This window comes from Musca domestica, unplaced genomic scaffold (assembly GCF_030504385.1).
Source record: "Musca domestica strain aabys unplaced genomic scaffold, Musca_domestica.polishedcontigs.V.1.1 13, whole genome shotgun sequence".
NCBI lineage: Eukaryota > Metazoa > Arthropoda > Insecta > Diptera > Muscidae > Musca > Musca domestica.
In genome coordinates this window covers 4,419,294-4,428,481 of record NW_026712172.1, presented here as the reverse complement: position 1 = coordinate 4,428,481, position 9,188 = coordinate 4,419,294, and the positions used below count along the sequence as shown (strand labels likewise).

General features: G+C 34.6%; 1 protein-coding gene and 1 pseudogene across 2 annotated transcripts in view; one reads left to right on the top strand and one right to left on the bottom strand.

Annotated features, from left to right (window-relative positions):
• Positions 1-335: 335 nt before the first annotated feature.
• Positions 336-5,628, bottom strand: LOC131800874 (protein twisted gastrulation-like; annotated as a pseudogene).
• LOC101890378 (GPI inositol-deacylase) overlaps positions 5,184-9,188 on the top strand; it is a 22,980-nt gene continuing 18,975 nt past the window's right edge. The window contains exon 1 of one of the 2 annotated variants that reach the window (XM_059118537.1): positions 5,184-5,319. The gene's annotated coding sequence lies outside the window, so the exon portion shown is untranslated. The remainder of the gene's footprint in view (positions 5,320-9,188) is intronic. The other variant, XM_059118535.1, reaches the window with a different exon arrangement.

Here is a 9,188-nt window from a genome sequence, read left to right as displayed (position 1 = left end):
GCAGCGTGTGACGGTTTCATTGGCCGTTTCGTGGCAAAGGTGACCAATACGAACAAATCTGAACTTATTCTAAAATTTGAAGCTATTTCCGACATTTTTTGCTTTCATTCAATAAATTAAAAAAATAAATAAAAATTATGGCGTATGACTTTGTTGCACTTTTTTATCTCACCCTCTTTGTATATTTCCAATGTGTATCAGAATGAGAAAAGATGCAAATTAGCTGGGATTTCGTATTACCCATGGTACAAATGAAGACGAGGTATGCTAAGTTTGAAAAAAAGTAAATAAAGAGGCACATTTTTTAATAAAGTTTAAATTATTTGACCATATTATATGCGTTTTATTGGTTTATTATAAACTAAATTCTAAAATAACGATATACAGTATGCATATTAATAAATTCTAAATACAATGTTAAAAAAGAGTGCTTGTTGAAGCTTAATAGTTGCTATTTACAGATCCGTCAAACGGCCCCATATTATCGCCAAAATCTTGCATATCCTCGTCTAGAGGATCATCAACGTCATCAATCAACGGGGCTTCGGGACAATTTCTGCAGCGGCTTTCGTTGACCCCATAGTTATACATGTCGAGCCTACACATTCGCAACAGCCATCATGAAACCATCTAAAAAACAAAATTTACAAAATTCCATTTCACTTTTATAGTACTAAGATATTTTACCTATAGCTACTTGCTCCGGTGCTCTGGCAACTTTGGCGACACTATTCCATGAAGTGCATTGATCCAGATAAATCACTGTACAATTGACAATACCCATGTTGTCCCGTTCTTTAATGGCTCCATCTAAATTTTTGTCGTTGTTTTCCATAGGGAAACTATGTAGTTTGGGACCAGATAAAACCTTATCAAAGTCTAACGGGAATGTAAAAATATTCAATTGAAATCCAGTTCATCAGCTGGGGAAGATACTAGAACATTAAAAAGTTCGGGGACTCCTTCAAAATCCTCGACATGTGATTTTTTAGAGATGGAGTTGCGTGTATCATTCTGTTTTGGACAAAGTTCTGAAAAAATATAAATTATAACATAATTAGAAAATCCATGTAAACAAATGAAAAATCTAAATGTAAACAAATATAGACATTCCTTATTTTAATATTAAATTCAAGGTGTATTTATTAAGGTATAATTGACATTCATTTTTGATTGTGAATAATCACATTCTGTATCAGACGATGTGCGTGAAAATGAATTTAAATTTAAATTCTACTACTTTGATTTTTCGCTTACCAACACTGGTTTTCTCTCAGAGATAAATTTAAATTTAACTACATTTCGTGAGAGTAAATTTAAATTTAACTCAAAAGTGCTTGTTATGAAACAAAATAAAAGTTAAAATTATGAAAATAATATAACAATAAAATGTTATATGAATTTTATTAAAAAATTATAATTGTAAGAACTTTGGCCAGAACAAGAACAGTGGCCAGACTTATATTTCATATGGTCACTGTAGGAGAAATGGGTTTGGACCCACTGTGGGAAAATGGTTAGGGATGCGTCTTTATGGTGTCCATCTGGAATTCCACAGTGGCCAGACTTATATTTCATGGGTCCTCTTTGGAGAAATTGGTTTGGACCCACTGTTGGAAAATGGTTAGGGATGCACCTTTATGGTGTCCATTTTCGGGAAGAGCATCGAAAATGCTCCTAGACCAATGATTCTCATAATCCAAACCCATCTGGAATTCTCACAGTGGCCAGATTTATATTCATATGGTCACTGTAGGAGAAATGGGTTTGGACCCACTGTGGGAAAATGGTTAGGGATGCACCTTTATGGTGCTCATTTTCGGAAAGAGCTTCGAAAATGCTCCTAGACCAATGATTCTCATAATCCAAACCCATCTGGAATTCCCACAGTGGCCAGACTTATATTTCATATGGTCACTGTAGGAGAAATGGGTTTGGACCCACTGTGGGAAAATGGTTAGGGATGCGCCTTTATGGTGTTCATTTTCGGAAAGAGCATCGAAAATGTTCCTAGACCAATGATTCTCATATTCCAAACCCATCTGAGAAAATTGGTTTGGACCCACTGTTGGAAAAAATGGTAAAATGTAAAATGGTAAAATGGTTAAATTTACCAAAATGGAATTTTGGTAAAATTTTGTACAACAACACTTGCTGTTACCTGTATTTTCTACCATGTTATGTCAAATAAACTTTTTTAACATGCAACAATCGGTTTGTTTTATTTAACATTTTTCACAAAGTTATATATTGGGGAAACCTACAAAACATGAATGGAATGTTGGGGTTTCTCCACAAAATTGAATCCAAGATAGTAGGACAAAATTGTTTTATCCCAAAATTATGCATTTTGTTGCCCGTTTCAATTATTTTCTTTTTTTAAAACAATACACTCACATATGCAAAATGTGTATATATTTTGACAGATTATGGGCTCTCAATAAATACTCAAAAATCTTAAGTTTTCTTTTTTGGGAACATGCAAGAGGATTTAATAAAGGTTTCCATTTATAGGACGCCCATAAATGCTGTAAGCTCGATGAAATGTCTTGGTTTGTTTCTTGATTATGGTTTGGTATTTGATGTGAATGTGAATTCTTTAGTGTCCAAAGTAAATTTTATTTTAAAAAAGTTGTAGTGTTTGTATATAGTTTTGCCACAGAAAAATTAAACATATTTTAGTGATACTGTACCGTAGAACAACGAGAATCGTACTGTACCGCAGTCGGATCACTAAAAAACGTAGTGTACCGCAGTCGAAGCACTACAAAATCGTAGTGTACCACATGGCGGAATATTAAAAAAATAATGTTCCGGTAGTGTACCACATATGTGTTGTTTACGATTTGTGAGAAAATTAGATGTTTGTATTGTAATTATGCAAGTAATTTACCTGCTATTTTTGGTACCAAAAATTAATGAATGTAGGTGTAAAAAAGTAAACATTTTACAAAGTATGGTTGAGTGTTTAAATCAGTTTTATGATTTCGATTTTTTAATGTGGTACATGTGGTACACTACGATTTTTTAATGCTCCGATTGCGGAACACCAGGTTTTTTAGTGTTCCGACTGCGGAACACTACGATTTTTTAGCGCTCCGACAGCGGTACACTTCGATCATCGTTGTGTTCCGGTTCAGTATCACTAAAATATTTTTAGTGATACTGTACCGGTACAGTGCACTATGTTTGTGTACTGTTTATTTTCGAACGCTGCTTAATTATGCCCCACTTTTTATATTGTATTGAGATTTTGGGGGGTAGTGTTTTTCGTAAGTAGAAATTATTGTTTCATAGGGTTATGCGATATGTTTTTTTGTGTTAAACGTCGTGAATATATCTGCTTATGTGAAAGAGTTCCTTGGTTGTTTTGTGAATTTAAGGTCAATGTGATTCTTCTACAAACACTTTAGATTGCAGACACCTTCTTCTGTTTTGGATCTGTTTAAGTTTTCTAGATCTCGTAGGAACCCGCAAATTTTTATACCACGCTTGACTCCTCTGTTGAAAAATCCTTCTACGTAAGAATTGCTCGTATCTTCAACAATCTGCCGCCCAATCTTAAGGTATTTAATTCTTCTCTAAAATGTTTAAGCGTAAATTATATGATCACTTTAATCAAAATATTGTTTAATAATGTTCATGTTTTTCTTTTCTTTTTGTGTTTGTTTTTGTATTTCTCTTGCATAGCTGATTCATCTTATTATTTAATCAATTGTTATTTTCTTATTTTTGCTAATTTGTTTTAAAGTTAATAATAATTTTAATTAAGATCTTTAAGATTAAGATTATTATAAATAATTTTAAAGTAGTCATGTATAGAAGAAAGATTTAAAAAAAAATCGTCGCAAAATACCTCTCAAATGAAAACCGTTATATGGGGGTTTACGAAGATCCTGCATAAGTAATTTGTATCATAGGCTGTAGTAATTGTTACCATACGAAATTTGAAACAATTCCTGCGAATAACATCGTAAAAATCATCAAAATACCGAATATCAAGGGAAACCGTTACTCAGAAGGAACTCCTTTTGTGGATTTTAAGACAATTCCGTTGAAAAATTTGGTTGAAACCATCGAAATACCGAATATAAGGGCTATATCGATATCGTGCTTCTATTTAGACAATCGTGCTTCTATTCAGACAAGTACTCACAAGAAACGTCTTGTGAGAATTTCAGACTATTCCATTGAAAAATGTGGGTAAAATCATTCAAATACTGAATATCGGGGGTTATAGGGGGATATAGCCCATCTTCGAACTTTACCTGCCTGCAGACAAAAGACAGATCTGTGTAAAATTTTAGCTTATCTTAATTCGTTTTGACTGTAGCGTGATTACAGCAGACGGACAGGGCTAATCGTCTTAGAATTTTACGCTGATCAAGAATATATAAACTTTATTAGGTCTAAAATTATTATTTCGTTTAGTTAGAAACGGAATGACGAACTTTATATACCCTCCATACTATGTATGGATAAAAATTATAGAGTTTGGATCACTTCAGAAGCATTGGCTACAAATCGGTTGTGTCGGTCCCCTTTTTTGGAGTAACCCCCAATTGCAAATATTGTTCACTATGAACTATGGAAAAACACAAATCCTATACTTTTTCTTTATCATTTCATTAATTATTTGTTGACTTCAAAGTAGAAACTTGCTTGGTAGAATAGTAATGACTTTTCACTGATATGCCTTTGTTTTACATATACTCTGGCTTGAGATTAATTCCACAGTAACGCTTACAGTTTTGGTCGCCTACTTAGAAAAGCAATTAAATTAAATTTACAGAAACTGCGGATAGCGCATTTTCACCAACATTTGTTTAAAGGGTAGAACGCAATTCCATTCGCATGGCAATCATCACGGTTTGTTTATCGATATCAATCCATTTCGTGCTGACAATCTACAAGTTATCAAATTCCAATTAAACACACACTACCACACAAACGGTCTATCAATGAAAAGAATAGGCGATGGACGTGTTTGTGTTAGATGTCTAACTACTATTCATACTCTTTAAAATTCTGTTCAAACGTATCACTAAATACCACAAATCTTGATTGACATCTTTTGACTTACCCACACAGCTACAGCATTCCTCGTAGTACTTGGTTCCAAGACATTTTAAACACTCCTGCCAACAGGAGCAATTCTTCGATTCACATTTACAACTCTGTGTCAACAAACATTTGGAAACGATTGGAGCACATACAACTTCATTGCACGATTCCACCTCAGGACTATGGAAAAACACAAATCCAAATAGCAAACAAGCGCCTAGAGTTAAACATCGCAATATCTCCATATTTGACAAAGTGAGTAAATAGAAATTGGTCACAAAAATCTTGGTGGAAACAGCACGAAACAAACAAAAATGGACAGACAAAATCAACATATAAACATAATTTGGACGCAGATCACGACACAGATTTAACTGGGAATACACTCACGATTCACGTTTATTAAAACCAAATCCGCAACAATATGATGTGACAATATTGCTTGTATTTCCAATTTGATATTTAAATAAAAGAAATAATAGATCCTCGATTAGATGACGATGCTGCGATCAACATCATATTTACTAGGGCTACGTAAGTCGACTTTTGATTTATAGTTTTATTGGCTATGGTAAAAATCGCAATATTGACTTTGTGTAATCGATTTTCGATTTTGAGATAATAGTTTTTTAGTAGTCTTTTATTTTCAAGGCCGATGATGATTTTGTAATCATTGGTTTATTACAGAACTGCAAGAATGTAAAGAAATTAATATCATAACCGATTTTCAATTTAAGATGTCTAAATCAATTTCCGAAGCAGTAGATTCTTGCATGTTCTGGGCCAGAACAAATGCCTACTATGATAAAAGGAATATAACGTATTATGGGTTAGAGAAAATTTCGGTAAAAAGGCCTGCCTGAATGGAATGTAATGTCAGATTACTGGCAAAACAAATGCAACATGTGTTTGTATGAAATAAACAAAACCACTTGTTGCATTATTTTTGAATAAATATAAAAACGACGCAAATACAAAGGTCAAGGATTTTTATCAAAACCGTGTTTTATATATGTGTATTACCATTTTAAATTAAAAATTGTTGTAAACAATTTAGTTTCAACTGATTTTGAATATTTGTAAAACAATTTTCGTATTATTAAACACACATACAAAAAAAAATGACATATTTAGCCATGTGATGTGTCCACAGGTTGCGCATAGTGGAAAGCCAGTGGATGTACAGGGTAGCTGAGAATTGAATAAGCAGTCGAAACAGTCAACGGGTCTGGGGGAGTGCCAACGGTCCTTTAGAGGACCCCTAACTCTGGATGTAATGCGACCACCTGCCACCTTTAGTATTGTAGACTTCTGGGAAGACACCTTGTCAGAACTCACCTGAAGTTTTTTCGGAAGTTCGAGAGGACATACCCCAATGCAGCACTCAGGGAAATGCCTACTATGATAAAAGGAAGATAACGTATTATAGGTTAGAGAAAATTGCCGGTAAAGAGGCCTGCCTGAATGGATTGTAATAATTGTGTTTGATTCCTTTCTGAGAGACTAAAGTAGTTTTATTCTCTTTTGCAAGAAAACTGTGAAAAGTAAACAGACGGAATTTCTGCAAAAACTTGCAAGCCATCAGCTGTTTTACTAAAGCAGTCGGCAACCCTGTTGTGATTAGTGTCAAAAAATTGTTGTGCTCCGTGCTTTTGAAAAAAATTAAATTTTTATCTTGTTTCTTTTATTACATTAGCTAATTAGTTGTTGTAACATATCATGGTAGAAGAATATAGGTAGACGCGTCGGCACAGCTGCTTGGACAATGAACTGACAAACCAATTTTGGAATTGAAAATGTAGAATGAAAAATTATATAAATTGTAAAAATTGTTGAAAAACGTGAATTATAATAGCCTCCGAATGACGTAGTACAAGAAAGCATATAAAAATCTAATATATTTGAAAAAACATTTAAATTTTTTTGACATACCAATGCTCCCAAGTGTTGATGCATCTACCTGTATTCTTCTGCCATGTAACATATCTGTTTTGTTTGTCATCTCAAAGAGTTGCCAATATTAAAAAAATAAAATAAATAAAGGAATAACTTTAGTTTAGTAAAAACGAAATTTTTCCCAGAGGTAGGTATTTTTACCCTGATTCCGGGAAACAATTTTTTTCTTGGGGGACGGACCCGGGGACCCAGATTTTTGACCCTAAAATCCGGGTTCAAGACCCGGTCTGGACCCGGATCCAATTACCCGATATAGACAACATAGGTATCGTTGGAAATGAAAATACCTATCCGACAAGTGGTCACATGATGGACCAAGTGGTCAAGGTTCGGTGTTATAGTCAAATTATCGGACCCGGATTTTTATAAAACCCCAAAAAGTCCAAAAAGGGCCCATTATGGGGGTCAACAAAATTGATGTCAAATTATGGCTGACACTCTTACCTTTCCAAAATGCTACAATTTGTGCTAATACCTTTTCGGGTCCAGAGATATGGGTCTTTCCATCCCCATAACCCGATTCGAACCAGTTCATTTAAATTATGTTTTCAGTAAGAAAACAAACAGTAAGAAAATGGAATAACAAAAGTTTTCTAAATTTGACACTTTTTGTAAATAGCCGGCCTTCGGCCGGGGCTTGAGATTTTCTTCTCTGGGTATGTCCTACACCGGCTAACGCGAACCAAAGTTTTCTAAATTTGCCACTTTGTAAATAGCCGGCCTTCGGCCGGGGCTTGAGATTTTCTCCTCTGGAACCAAAGTTTTCTAAATTTAACACTTTTTGTAAATAGCCGGCCTTCGGCCGGAGCTTCGATATTTTCTCCTCTAAGTATGTCCAACACCGGCTAACGCCAACCAAAGTTTTCTAAATGTGGTGCTTTTGTAATCCAACGACGGCTACGCGAAATAAACCTTTTTTACTGAAAACATAATTTTAATGAACTAGTTAGAATCGGGTTATGCGGATGGAAAGACCCATATCTCTGGACCAAAAAAGGTATTAGCACAAATTATTGCATTTTGGATAGGTAAGAGTGTCAGCTATAATTTGGCATCAATTGATATATAATTTGGCAACCTTGACCACTTACCATCATGTGATGTGTTGGATAGGTATTTTCATAAGCTTTCCAACGATACCTAGGTTGTCTATATCGGGTAACTGGATCCGGGTCTGGTCAGGGTCTTGAACCCGGACTTTGGGGTCAAAAATCTGAGGTCCCGAGTCCGTCCCCAAAAAAAAATGTTTCCCGCGATCAGGGTATAAATACCTACCACTGGAAAAAAAAAATATATTGAAGAGTTTTTACTAAACTAGAGTTAAGCCTAATTATAATTAAATAAATAAAATGTCGTGCCCTTTTGAATTGTGTAATATTGTTGCAGAGGATGAATTGTGTGTTACCTGTTGGTTTTGTCTTAATCAATGGCATGCAAAATGTGCTAGGATTAACGCAAAAGTCGTAGACACAATTAGAAATGATTTTGGTGTTCGTTGGTGTTATGTGCAATGTAGGAAACTCTCTGCAGATTTTTACAATTTGTAAAGGATTTGCAGTCGGAATTGACATCGATGAAAAAAGATTTTTCTTACTATCACTCCGATTTGAGAATTTCTCTACATGTTTGTGAAATACCAAAAATTAGATGAGTTTGTGTCGTCACCGTCAGTTTCTGGTCAGAAACGCAAAGGTGCCGCGAAAAAGGCACAAACTAATGGAATGCCTAGTCGCAAAGCAATAGTTTTGTGGAGAACACTGTTCCACAATGGGTTTTAGTTAATATCACTGATACAACTGAAACTTTAATATCACTGATACAACTAAGACAGTTAATATCACTGATACAACTAAGAAAACCTCACAATCTACTCATGGCATTCAGGAATTATCTCTTCCTTCACTAATCACTAGTGATCATCCCGAGACTGTTACTGGCAAAACTCAACCTGTCCAAAGATCATATCTATGGCTCCCGCCATGAAATTATATTTGCGACAAGGTTTGCACCGGAAATAACGGCCAATGACATAAGCTATTATATAAAATCAAAAATAGAGGGAGATTACTTTTTCAGATGTTATAAGCTCCGTTCTGCATTTTCTGAAAAGTAGATCTACTTTCAAAATCGTTGTGCATGAAAATATTTTTGACAGTTGATTTTAAAAA